Source organism: Colossoma macropomum, unplaced genomic scaffold (genome assembly GCF_904425465.1).
Source record: "Colossoma macropomum unplaced genomic scaffold, Colossoma_macropomum, whole genome shotgun sequence".
Lineage (NCBI taxonomy): Eukaryota > Metazoa > Chordata > Actinopteri > Characiformes > Serrasalmidae > Colossoma > Colossoma macropomum.
In genome coordinates, this window is record NW_023494794.1 from 13,423,900 (window position 1) to 13,439,062 (window position 15,163).

Sequence of the window (15,163 nt, forward strand, 5' to 3'; positions counted from 1 at the left end):
TTAACTGCTCCATAAGCTCATTCTAATTTCACTACTGTTTATAACTGCACTATTTATACCCACAGACCTTAATCTGTATGTGCCTTTTGTCACTTATGTCATTTATGTCACTTTATTGTTAAATTCAGGGACCTCCTTATATTTATTTTATTATTATTATTTTTTTATTATTATTCTATTTTTCTACAATTAGTGTTTATTTTTACGATTAGTGTTTAGTGTTTATTTAGTGTCTATTTAATTCACACATTTCCTGTTTACTGTCTATTTAATGTTATTGCTACACCATGGGGTCTGAGAGTAACGCAATTTCAATACTCTGTATGTCCTGTACATATTGTACATACTGTACAGTATTGACAATAAAGCTGAATTGACTTGATTTGACTTGACTTGACTTGAAACTGCATAAGGCCTGATTAGGCCTATTTGGCTCAAAGTGCATGAGAGCTTCTTGGGCTTATGCGTGCTTGGACCTGCTCATTGCCGCTTGCGGCTATATTTAGTTCTGTTTTCATTCTGGATTACAGGCCCAAGGCTATACAATCACAACACAACTGTCCTGGACTGAATCACACATGGTTCTCTACTCCCTGTATAGCGCCCTATATAGTCCCTATACAGCACAGGAAGTCATGCAGCTTATATAAATGAATGTAAATGTTCAATATGTAGTGCACTGTTCGTGTGTAGGGGCTGTTATTTCATGACCTACCTAGTGCACTACACAGGGAGTAAGGAGCCATTTAAGATTTAGCCATGGATTCCCTGTACTGGCTCCAACCTCTCCAGTCCTCTCCAGATGTCTTCATTGTCATGTCCCTGATTCAATCTGTTTCCTCCTGAGCCTCCTCCCTAGTTCAGCCTTAGAATTAGTGTTTCCACTTGTGAACTGTTAGTCTCAGTGTAGAGGAGCTGGGGAAGGGTTGTAACAACCCCAGTTTTACCCACTATATTCTACATGCCTCCTGCCCTACTGAGGTTACAAGAGAAATTGGACAACTTATGCGAAACACTGACATATTTCCATTACAAAAAACAATTTTGAGGCAAGAAAGTAACATTTTGCATCTTGGTCTAAAACATTTGAATTTGATGTGTAAAATGTACACTAGTTTTTTGTCATGGCCAACCAAAATGGGTGGGTTGTAGTACATAACATAATGTCAAGAATGAATAAATCACAATAAGCTTACTCACATTTCTTTCTTCACAGTGTGAATTTACTGAAGTAAGGTAAAACAAGGAATTTTAACTGTCACTGAAACTGCACATCTGCTAGGGCTGAAAGATTAATCATTGTGATTTCACAACTACAACTTACTGGCAGTCTGGCACACAACTTCCAGGGCTCAAGCCTCAAGCCAGAAACGTTGATTTTCTGGTCTTCTTGGCCAAAAAACAGGCCTGAACCTTAATTTATAGGAAAATAATCGCAATTTAAATCGCAGTCAGAATATTAGTCAGAAAAATCACAATTAGATATTTTTAGAAAGGTAAAATAAATACAAATGTTCTTGATAAATGTTTTCTATTACTTTTAGTCTACCCTACCTTTTGTACCTTTTGGTTTTGTTCTTTTAGTGTTCTTTATTTATCTTAGTAAAAATCTAACCTGATTATGCCTCATCTACATTGTTTCAACGATTGATCTACATACAATCATGGTGCGGACCAGGAAGGGTTGTAACGTGAGGTATGTGGTAATACCCCCAGTTTACCAAACAGAAATAAGCTACAGGGGTGATACACACCCTCTACCATCTTGAGCTGACAGAAGCAGTTGTAAGACTGTTGTAAATTGAAATAGTTACATACTTCTCAAACAAAAAACAATTCTGGGGTTTGGATTATTTGGTTTGCATGCAGTTTAATGTTGTAACTGATATGGTCTAAATAAGCAGTAGGTTGTACCAACAGAAGTCCTTGTATTTGACACCATTCAATACTCATTTTGTGAGAAAGTAGTAGATTTCTACACTACTGTTATTTGTAACAGATGTGTACAACCCCATTTTCAAAAAAGTTGGGATGCTATGCAGAATGTAAATAAAAATAGAATGCAATGATGTGCAAATCAAGTAAACAATATTTTTTAAAGGAAAATACTACAAAGACAACATATCAAATGTTGAAACTGAGAAATTTTATTGGTTTTTGAAAAACATATGCCCATTTGAATTTGATGGCAACAACACATTCCAAAAAGGTTGGGACAGGGGCATGTTTACTACTGTGTTTCATCACCCCTTCTTTTAACAACACTCTGTAAGTGTTTGGGAACCGAGGAGACCAGTTGCTGTAGTTTTGAAAGTGAAATGTTTTCTCATTCTTGTGTGATATAGGATTTCAGCTCCTCAACATTTCAGGGTCTCATTTGCAGTATTTTTAATTTCATAATGCGCGAAATGTTTTCAGTGGGTGACAGGTCTGGATGGCAAGCAGGCCAGTTTAGCACCTGGACTCTTTTAATATGGAGCCATGCTGCTATAATACATGCAGAATGTGGTTTTACATTGTCTTCCTGAAATAAGCAAGGCCTTCCCTGAAAAAGACATTGTCTGGAGGGCAGCATATGTTGCCAAAACATGTAAATTTCATTCAGCATTAATGGTGCCTTCACAGATATGCACATCACCCATGCCATGTGCACTAATGCCCCCTATACCATCATGAATACTGGCTTTTGAACTGTGCACTGATAACAAGATGAGTGGTCTTTAGCCCAGAGGACACAGTGTCCATGATTTCCAAAAAAATGTCAAATGTTGATTTGTTGGACCACAGGACAATTTTCTACTTTGCCACAGTCCATTTTAAATGGGCTCAGGCCCAGAGAAGGCGGCGGGGTTTCTGGATCCTGTTTGTATATGGTTTCTTCTTTGCGTTTTAGAGTTTGAACTTGCATTTGTGGATGCAGTGATGAATTGTTTTCACAGATAGTGGTTTTCAGAAGTGTTCCTGAGCCCATGCAGTGATTTTGGCCCTGTCCCTTGCATACAGAAATTTGTCTTTTATCTTTTCTTTGCTATTTTACATTGAGAAACGTTATTCTTGAATTATTGCACTATTTGATTGTGCAGTTTTTCACAAGGTGAACCCCTCCTCATCTTTACTTCTGAAAGACTCAGCCTCTCTGGGATGCTCTTTTTGTACTCAGTCACGTTACTGACCTGTTGCCAATTAACCACCAGGTGTTTTTTTTAGTGTTACACAAATTTACCAGCATTTTTTTGCCCTGTCCCAACTTTTTTGGAATGTGTTGTTGGCATCTAATTCAAAATGGGCATATATTTTTCAAAAAACAACAAAATTTCTCAGTTCCAACATTTGATATGTTGTCTTTGTACTATTTTCAATGATATATCGGTTCTAAACGATGTGCATATCATTGCATTTTGTTTTTATTTGTATTTTGCACAGTGTCCCAACTTTTTTGGAAAAAGCCGGAAGGCGGGGCCCGAACATCCAGCGGCGACGAACGCCGGCGAGTACGGCGGGGAGAGAGGCGCAAGTGGGCGAGGGACGGAGCGCAAAACCCGAGCACCGAGTGACGCGAGTGACGGCGGGAGGAGGAGGAGAACGACGACGGTGCCGGCAACAAGAAGCACGAGGGCAAGGAGCGAGTCCCGAGCTCCGCAGAGAGGCCGCTCCACTACACCTCACGTTCGACCCGGGCGGCCGAGCTGCCAGCTGGGGGCGGTGACGAGGAGGCGGAGCAGCGAGCTCTCGTTCCCTCTCGGCTCGGGTGCTTTTTAAAAAGAGCTGAGAGGGAGCAGAGAGAGAGAGTGGACGAACAGCAGCAACAAAAGGACGGAGGATCAAGCTGAAAAGCTTCCTTTAAAAAAATAATAAAAAAAAAAGACTCCACCCCCAACACACACACACACATATTCAGAACATGTAAACAGACATCAGCAAGCATGACAGCCAGCTTACAGTCTCCAATCTGGTCCACATAATCACCATGTCCCCAAAAACTTGGATCACCCCCCTTAAAAAATCTGGACTTGAGCAAAGGGTTACATAACGGAAAAAGCATTTTTGAATCCAAAAATCTCCTAGTAAAAGCAGCCTAGTGGATTTTCTTTAGATTAGTGGTTCTCAGCTCTTTTCATGGAGGCCTCCTGGTCTGCACATTTTAGTGTTTTTCCTGCTCCAACAACTGATTCAACTTATGAACTAATTAACAAGCCCTTCCTGGGTGAAAGCAGACTCTTAAAAAACGTTCTACGGAACAATTTCATAGAAAAAAAAACACTTTTGGTTCCCCAACATTTCAATGCATGGATCTTTAAAAAAAACATTTTTGTAAATGAGATTTGCAATTGTGAAGAACTGTTTTCAAATTTAAATAACATTCATATAATGTACAGAGCCTACATTAAAAAATTGTTGTCCTATACAACTACATATCTAAGATACCAACCATTGTGTGCAGGACAGAGGTACTCCAGGACCATGATGGAGAACCTATGGTTTAGATGACTCCCCCACCCTGTCTCTCTATTTTGAGCCTTGCCCTGTAATTGCTAGAATGCTTTATTTCATTAGGTCATGAAAGGTTAATCAAAGGCCGGGCAGAAGGATCTGTATTAATGAAGATACTCTGCTTGCAGGGTGATGTATGAGAGGAAACGGGATGGCCAACTTCCTTTCCTCTCTGGCTCCTCTCTCTCACATGCACTAGAAGTTTAATGCTACACAAATCTCAGAATACACTATGCACTGTGCTTATTGCACTGTGATATATGGCATGTTCTATGTAGCACCAAAAAGGATTCTGTTTCAAGCTTGACATCATAACAATAGCAGAGCCCTGTCTGGTGCTACATAGAATCCTTTTCAAAAAGGTTTTATATTGAACCAGATACAACACATTCTCTGTTTCACCAAGCTAAAGGTTCTTTGAGTGTTCACTGCCATTACTAAAGATGATAAAATGAAAAAGTTTGCATCAAACTCACAGTTAACAAGCTTTTACGTAATGACATCGTTTCCTGCAAAGAAATTCTCTTTCCATATCATCAAACTTTTTTAATCATTAGTACATTAAAAAAAACTAACTTCTTCTGTCAGTATACATGTTTGAGAGTTAAACACTTGAGGTAAGATGATACATATCAGCTTGATTTCAAGAATTTGCAAGAACATAAACTGGGGTTCTTTTTCCATTGTATAGTATGTAAAAGTTGCTGGAGTCTTTACTGACGCAGGAGTGTGCAGGTCGTAAAAATGACTGACAAGGAGGATTCAGGCAAGACTAAAATCACTGAGAAACACCGGTCATAATGACATTGGCCCATCTCTCCATGTAAAATGAATCCCATCTTCAAGTATACTTTCACACAGCCTTCCGGTCTCGACTCAGGGACTCCATTTCCCATAATCCCTTGGGAGATCACGTGACTCCTCCACCTCAGCGCTCAACCAATCACCGTTCTAGCTCTCTGCAAGGTATTGCTTCTGTAGTAAAGCCACTGAGTGTTTCTCCTGTGCATATTTTGGTTGCCTTTATTGTGTTTTGGACTGTTTTCTGGATTCCTGATTTTTGCCTCTTGTCTTTGCCCCTCTGGTTATGTTTGCCCTGTCTTTGCCTGGTTAAACATAGGGGCAAAAATAGGATATCACAATATTTCAATACATAATATATATCTTAATATTTTGTTTTTCTGAGATTTGATGAGTTGGAACTTACAAAAAAACCCAAGTAATGGCACAAAATTTAAAATTATATATATATATAGGCGGCACGGTGGCTCAGTGGGTAGCGCTGTCGCCTCACAGTAAGGATGGCCTGGGTTCGATTTCCAGCCGGGCAGCCAAGGTCCTTTCTGTGTGGAGTTTGCCTGTTCTCCCCGTGTCTGTGTGGGTTTCCTCCGGGTACTCCGGTTTCCTCCCACAGTCCAAAAACATGCAGTCAGGCTCATTGGACATGCTAAATTGCCCCTAGGTTTGTGTATGTCTGTCTGTCTGCCCTGCGATGGACTGGCGACCTGTCCAGGGTGTATCCTGCCTTCCGCCCAATGACAGCTGGGATAGGCTCCAGCACCCCACCGCGGTGATGATGTATGTATGTATACATATATATACATATATATACACAGTGGTGTGAAAAAGTGTTTGCCCCTTCCTGATTTCTTATTCTTTTGCATGTTTGTCACACTTAAATGTTTCAGATCACCAAACAAATTTTAATATTAGACAAAGATAACACAAGTAAACACAAAATGCAGTTTATAAAAGAAGATCTTTATTATTAAGGAAAAAGGAAATCCAAACGTACAGGGCCCTGTGTGAAAAAGTGATTGCCCCCTAAACCTAATAACTGGTTGGGCCACCCTTAGCAGCAACAGCTGCAATCAAGCGTTTGCGATAACTGGCAGTGAGTCTTTTACAGCGCTGTGGAGGAATTTTGGCCACTCATCTTTGCAGATTTGTTGCAATTCAGCCACATTGGAGGGTTTTCAAGCATGAACTGCCTTTTTAAGGTCATGCCACATCATCTCAATCGGATTCAGGTCAGGACTTTGACTAGGCCACTCCAAAGTCTTAATTTTGTTTTTCTTAAGCCATTCAGAGGTGGACTTGCTGGTGTGTTTTGGATCATTGTCCTGCTGCAGAACCCAAGTGCGCTTCAGCTTGAGGTCACGAACAGATGGCCGGACATTCTCCTTCAGGATTTTTTGGTAGACAGCAGAATTGATGGTTCCATTTACCACAGCAAGTCTTCCAGGTCCTGAAGCAGCAAAACAGCCCCAAACCATCACACTACCACCATATTTTACTGTTGGTATGATGTTCCTTTTCTGAAATGCTGTGTTACTTTGACGCCAGATGTAATGGGACATACACCTTCCAAAAAGTTCAACTTTTGTCTCATCAGTCCACAGAGTATTCTCCCAAAAGTCTTGGGGATCATCAAGATGTTTTCTGGCAAAGCTGAGATGAGCCTTTATGTTCTTTTTGCTCAGCAGGTTTTCGTCTTGGAACTTTGCCATGCAGGCCATTTTTGCCCAGTCTCTTTCATATGGTGGAGTCATGAACACTGAGGCAAGTGAGGCCTGCAGTTCTTTGGATGTTGTTGTGGGGTCTTTTATGACCTCTTGGATGAGTCATCGCTGTGCTCTTGGGGTAATTTTGGTCAGCCGGCCACTCCCGGGAAGGTTCACCACTGTTCCATGTTTTCGCCATTTGTGGATAATGGTTCTCACTGTGGTCCCAAAGCTTTAGAAATGGCTTTATAACGAAGAAGCGACTTTGATTATAAAGATTACATTGTGCATCTCTCAATACAATGTCTACCGCAAACATTAAGTTTCTGAGCTGGAACGTACGAGGCATTTATGCACCAATAAAAAGAACTAAAATCATCAACCACCTTCACAAGTTACAAGCAGACATTTGTCTCCTACAAGAAACTCATCTTTTAGAAACTAAAAACATAAGAAACTATTAGGGAAATATTTTAACCGGATATATTCATCCTCATTCAATTCTAAAAAAAGAGGAGTTGCTATCTTGGTACACAAAAATGTTCAGTTGATCCACAAAAAAAACAATATCTGACACACAAGGACGCTATATGATAATACAAATCACAATCAATAACAAGGATATCACTATTGCAAATATATATGGACCAAACACAGATGATCCAACATTTTATCATGACTTATTTACAATATTATCAGACTTTTCAAATTCATCTTTGGTAATAGGAGGAGACTTTAACACAGTGTTAAATTTAGAGCAGGACAGATCAAACTCCAATGCAAAGATTTGGCACACTACTAAAATACTGCAACAATACATGGAGGACTTTGGACTAGGAGACATTTGGAGACTGCAACACCCATCAGTTAAAGAATATACTTATTTTTCCCAGGTTCATCATTCATTCTCGCGCATTGATTTATTTCTTGCCAGTAACTCCATCATACCACATATATCACAATCAACAATCCATCCGATAGTAATCTCTGATCATGCCCCTATTACTTTTAGTTTTAAGGACATAGAAAAAAAACTGCAACAAGGCCAAGATGGCAATTTAATACATTGCTCATCACAGACAAAGAATTTGATACCTACTTTAAAAGAAAGTGGACATCTTTTATGGAAACCAATGATCTACAGGAAATTTCTCCCATACTATTATGGGAAACATCAAAAGCAGTGATGAGAGGGAAAATCATATCATATTCAGTACACAAGAAAAAGAAGGATCAGGAAAAGCAAAGCAGCCTAGAACAACATTTAAAGCAACTCCAGAGCTCATATGCAGAAAATCCCACAGAAAAAAAATCTTAAAAACATTAACAAAATTAAAGCCCAGCTAGATACTCTTATAGATAAAAAAAACGCAATTTTTACTCTCACGACTTAGACAAAATCACTTTGAGCACAATGACAAATCAGGAAAATTCTTAGCAAACCAACTAAAACAAAACAAAGAAAAACACACAATAACCACTATACAAGACTCATCAGGGAACAGTACTCAAAACCCGAAAGTAATAAATGAAACTTTTAAAAATTACTACAAAAAATACAGTTACAAAACAATCTGATATTGACGCCTTTCTTGATGATATCACCCTTCCTAGGTTGAATAATGACCAAAGACATTCCATCAAGCACCATTAACCGAAGAAGAATTTAGGAAAGCAGTTCTATCAATGCCGAACAATAAATCACCAGGTATGGATGGATTCCCTGCTGAATTCTAACATTTCTGGCCAACCATCTTCCCCCTGTTTATAAAGATGGTCAATGAAATAAAAAGAACTTCGTCTATTCCATCCCAAATGAATACGGCACTAATTTCAGTATTACTCAAACCAAATAAAGATTCAACATTATGCTCAAGCTACCGTCCAATATCACTAATTAACACAGACTTAAAAATTATAAGTAAGGCACTTTCAACAAGACTGGAAAAAGTTATATCCAATCTCATCCATCCAGATCAAACAGGCTTTATAAAAGGGAGACAATCATCACATAACACATGTCGTCTTACCAACCTTATTAACTTTACAAAGAAAAGTAATAGGAAAACAATTATCTTATCCTTAGATGTGGAAAAAGCTTTTGATAAAGTAAACTGGGACTTTCTTTTTAGTACATTACATAAATGTGGCTTTGGTACATCATTTATACATTGGATCCAAATACTATATTCATCACCCATGGCCCCTGTTATAACTAATGACATCACCTCATCAAGCTATACACTTTCTCGTGGTACTTGACAAGGTCCACTTTCACCACTGTTATTCACAATATTCATAGAACCACTAGCCACAGCAATACGTCAGAATGATAAAATCACAGGCATTTCAACTCATAGTACTGCTCATAAAATAAGCCTCTATGCAAATGATGTGCTACTATTTCTCCAAGATCCCACTTCATCAATAAAAGAAACCATTAAACTGATTAATAGTTTCTCACATATATCAGATTACTCTGTTAACTGGAACAAATCAACAGCACTATAAATAGGTGACTGGAACTGGAATGCTGCACTCCAAAATTACCCTTCACAAATTACCACAGGAAGTATTACATATCTAGGTATAAAAGTAACCACCAAGCTTTCAGAGTTGTTCGACCTTAATTTTACTATTAAAAACAATAGAAGATGATCTAAATCGCTGGATGAATTTACCAATTTCTCTTATAGGCCGTATTGCAACAATCAAAATGACAGTCTTACCAAAAGTCAATTACCTGTTTGCAATGTTGCCAACTGAACCAACTAAAAAATGGTTCCACAATTTAGACATGTTAACATCAAAATTCTATTGGAGAAATAAGAAACCTAGGATAAAACTCACAATTTTACAAAAAGACAAAAATAAGGGGGACTAGGTGCATCGAATTTTCAGTTTTATTACTTAGCAAATCAGCTTCACTATTTAGTAAAATGGAGACATTCAGATGATTACTGTAATCCCTGGCTTGATGTTGAATGGTCATACTGCAACGAAATATCCATTGCAGATTTACCTTTTCTTAGCAAATCCATAAAATATCATGAATGTTTTAAAAGCATGACAATCTCAACAACATTGAAAGCATGGTGGAAAATTAATAAACTAACAAATTTTGAAATGACACCTAACATATACACACCCATATGGCACAATCCAGATTTTACAATTAACAGACAACCCCTTATATACAAGAAGTGGAAAGACAAAGGCATAACACATTTAAAACACCTCTTTACGAATAACACATTTAAAAGCTTTCAAGAACTAACTGAAACATTTGACTTAGAGGAAAATCAATATTTAAAATATTGTCAATTAAAAAGTATACTAAAAACCAAAATTAATATTTATCACAACAGTCTCAGTCCACCCCTCATTACTGAAAATTTAAACCAAATCATCAGCCCGAAGAAAGTTTTATGAAAGTTATATGCTCTCATAGGTACTTTAAATTCAACTTTATCAATACCAACTAATAAATGGGAAAAGGATTTAGATATTAGCACTGATACACAATTCTGGACACAAATCTGTAAAAATATCTTCATTATGAGTAAAAACACAAACATACAATTAATTCAATATAAAACTATTCATAGGACACACATTATGCAATACAAATAGTTTAAAATGGGATTCACCAATTCAAGCATATGTACACAATGTATAACTAACAAAACAGATGACTATTTTCATGCATTCTGGATTTGCACACCAGTTCACCGTTTTTGGGAAAATATAACCTCAAAATTATCTTTATATTTGGGGAGCAGCATTCCAATGTCACCCTCCCTATGCCTCCTAGGAGACCTCTCAGAAGTAGAATCATCAGTCAAAGATACAGTCCCATTACTTATAGCATTAACTATAGCAAAAAAAACAATACTGCTAAATTGGAAAGATAAAAAAATATTTCTGTAACACAGTGGACTAATCTATTAACAAAACACCTATCTTGTGAACAAGCATCAGCTGCAAGCCACAACAAAATAGATGCATTTAATCTAAACTTTTCAAACTTACTAAAACTATGTAACATGACATGAGTAGTAGTACCCCGATATTGAAAGATTTTTTTTTTCCCCTTTACATATTTGAGAGTGTGTGAATGTATGCATATATGTATACGTATGTACATACATATATACACATATTTTATAAGGACATCTTGTATAATGCAACACACCATCAGTGAGTGGTGCTGGGCAGGGGCATGGGATGCTGCGGGGTCCTTAGGGGGCTTCCCCTCCAGACCTGTTTGTCTGCTCTGCCCTACCGCCTTCCTGGCCCACCATTACCACCATCCGCCCCCCTCCCGTTACGGCAGAGCTCTGGTGCCTCTTCAGAGAGAGCAAAATCAGCAGCTTTCACTGACAAACACAGAACAAAAGAATCCTGTGCGTAGTGGCCATCTCAGTAAGGCCACATGGGCACTTCAAAGGAATCCCCCCAAAAAAAAAAAAAAAAGAAATGGCTTTATAACCTTTTCCAGACTGATAGATCTCAATCACTTTGTTTGGCATTTGTTCCTGAATTTCTTTGGATCGCAGCATGATGTCTAGCTTTTGAGGATGTTTTGGTCTACTTCACTTTGTCAGGCAGGTCCTATTTAAGTGATTTCTTGATTGAGAACAGGTGTGGCAATAATCAGGCCTGGGTGTGGCTAGGGAAATTGAACTCAGCTTTCCAAAGAAGTGATGAACCACAGTTAATTTTAACTGCATTTTGTGTTTACTTGTGTTATCTTTGTCTAATATTTAAATTTGTTTGGTGGTCTGAAACATTTAAGTGTGACAAACATGCAAAAGAATAAGAAATCAGGAAGGAGGCAAACACTTTTTCACACCACTATATATATACATATATATACATATATATAAATATATATATATATATATATATATATATATATCAAAAACTTAAGATTTTTGTACAGCATTTCACATACTGAACTACAGCAAATCCAATTTAACAGGCCTTTTTTGTAATGTAACATGTAACATGCAATTGGTCAGTGTTCTTTAAGTAGGCTACTGATGATATCCACAATATGCTCAGAAAAGCATATTGTGATGTAGTTTATCACAACAATAACATCATTAAAGATAGCATATTGGTATTGATATCAGACTAATATCAGCAGAAAATGCTGAATCAGAGGGAAGAAAAAAGAAATCTGATCCTATAACATATCTATTCAGAAATAGCACACAGTCACAGTGTGTTCTGTAATGATGTTTGCTGTGTATTTCTTTCTTTAGGGTAGTAGAGTGTTTAAATTGTATGCCTATTTCAAAGCTTAATTGTATTTTTAAAAAGACATACCAGATCTGTACTGTTATACTCAAAGTTTGAATATTGGTATTGGTACCAGAAAAAAGTGGTATCATGCCATCTCTAGATATTGTCATATTGCCCCCTAGTTAAATATTTCTTGTCTATGGTGAAGTACCTGTTGTAAATGGATCTCTATAGCACCAAAAAGGTCCTGGTATTTGTGCAAGTTATTATAAAGAACGCTTTTTGTTAAGAAAGGACCTCAAATCCAATCAGAGAACCAAGAATAATATCCTTAAAAGTCAACTTTGAATCACTGATCTGATGGCCACTATATCAAATCAAAATGTATGTCCATTGCACTTTTTTACAATGGACGTCATGACGAAGCAGGCCTAGACTCAAAACCCATCCTGCTCTGGTCAACATTAGACAGCAAACAATAACAATGAGATTAAACAAGTTGGGCCTAAACATTAAACAGATGCATTCAGATTAACCAATGAAAACCAGTGACTAAAGTCTATCAATGGTTTTCTAAAAAGACAGACTGGTGGACAGAATTAAATCTGGTGGAATAGCAGTTGATTTAGATAGACTGAGGCAGCTCAAACACAGACCATATCAGACGACTATAAAAGAAGGTTTAACACTCAAACTCCTGTGAATGAGCTGAACAGTAGCTGAACTGAGCCATAGTAGCTAGATGATACGAAAAAAGAACATAAACCAATATATATTGGGTTTCATAGCGAGGTACACTGGATACAGATGGGTGCATCATCAAAGCCAGACCACACAGCCCTACTCATCACAGCCCTCGTCACCAGTAATTCACCAGTAATGACCCAAATCCAATCAGTATTCATCACCCTAATAATATTATATTTCAAAGAGGGAATCACACAGACACACACATACACTCACACACATACCCCAATGGCTAAATCCCACAAAGGCAAATAAGCAATAAAAGTACACAAAATGAGACAATAATGTTCTCTAATGGCACTTAGGAGGCCTCCATTAGTGAATTTGACAATGTCCAGCTTATTGGTCTGACCACTGAAATCACATAACATAAATATGAGTTACATGAGCTGCAAAAAACGTTCTGCAAAGATAAACAGAAGATTCATCTCCCCTAAATGTGTTCCCTTATCAGAATAAAATCTTCATATGTGAAGTCAGTGTACAACAAAACTAATTTTTAACAGGAATGCATTTGCGCAACTACTTTCAATAGCAAAACTGATGACAGAGAGTGCCATGATTTGTGAGTAATGAAAATAGACCATGGTTTTTGGAAGCAATCAACAAGCCAGACTCAACAGGGAAAACTGCATACACTAATTCAATGTAATTATACATGAGGTGATATTTAAATAATGATGCCATGCAACTGCTAATGGATCAGAGCTTCACCTATTTATACATGCATATGGACAATTAGATCCAAGTAGCAAACAATGACCAGTGGCTTTAGATCTGTAGGTCTGCCTTTTAAATACATTTGATTTGATGAAGGAAATTTATGAACTGTGTAGACAAACGCAGGTAAAATACTCACAGAGAACTCTTACTGTAGTTATTCAATGGTTCATGTCAAATTGTATCAGGATTGATTCCCTTGATTTCAAAGCAGTGGTTATAGGAGATGATACAATAGATTTAAAAAAAAATTCTTATTCCCAAATTATCAATTTTGTTTGTCATTGAATTCATTCAAGTGACCTCATTTTGGGAACAGTTTGCATTATTTCCGAACACATATTCCAAACAGAAAGAGACATCTTCTCATTTGTATATTCAGTGACCTCATTACAAGAATAAGGAACCAGGATAAGAGACTTATTTAATTCATTTAGCTTTTAATCATATCCTCAAGTGATATAGGTGACACAGAGCCTTAAAGGCAAAACCTATCCCAAAACTGTTCAAAAGAAAGATCCTGCGACAATTATGAGAGAGTTATTTGCTAAACTTGTGAACATTATGGTTCTTCCTTTATCAGGTACTCAACCTCACTTTTAATGATTCTACTACATATGCGGTGGCTTAGGGCAGTTGCTAACTTAATGAGACTCTCTGAAAGCAGCCGCTCAGTGATAATGGATTTCCCAGTTTCTGTGTTTTAATGCACAGCTGACAGGGGTGTGTGCAGAAGTGTATGTTACACAAGCTGCTCCCGTTTGTATTTGTACTTGGCCAGCATTATATAAGGGGGGGCAGCTCTCCGAGGAGCGAGAGAAGTTTTATTATAGATTCAGCTTGCTTTGCCTCTTTCTTCAGGGCCCAAGTGCTTTACATTTTGGCACTGCTGGCGAAAGCTCAATGATTTATCAGCCAATGCTTGTTAATATATCAAATGTTGCTGTGTTTCTGACAAAATCTGAAAAATGGAGCCAGAACATTGGGTTGTATACAGTGTGGCTAACAACGGATATGGTATATCAGGTTAGAAACGTGCACTCCACTTTTATCTGAGATGAATGACATGAATTAATTGAAGCTCTAAATGGACTGAAGTTCCACAAAGTATAAATCGCCTCCAGCTGTACTTACTGCAAGCTCAACTTTTGCAGATTTCTGCAGCCTGTAGCTACCGGCTCCATATGGGAGCGTTTTGTTCTAATTTCTGACGATTCAGAACTCAGATCTGCCATCAGACCTCCCTAAACCATTTCAGTTTACTACAAAGCCTTAAACGTCATCTGGACGACATCAATGAATCAAAGCAGTCATGAAAACGTCTCCACCAAAAAAAAATCAATGAATTCAATTCAGCCACGTTCAACAGTGTTTTGTTGCTTTGAACACACAGTGTCTAATGATTATGGAGAGTAACAATTTCTCTCAGCAACGATTTGTTGCTGTCAGCA

General features: G+C 37.7%; 1 protein-coding gene across 2 annotated transcripts in view; it reads right to left on the bottom strand.

Moving 5' to 3' along the window:
- The window catches only part of camk4 (calcium/calmodulin-dependent protein kinase IV), a 36,050-nt gene that overhangs the window by 19,603 nt on the left and 1,284 nt on the right, over positions 1-15,163 (bottom strand). The gene's annotated exons all lie outside the window — the stretch shown is intronic.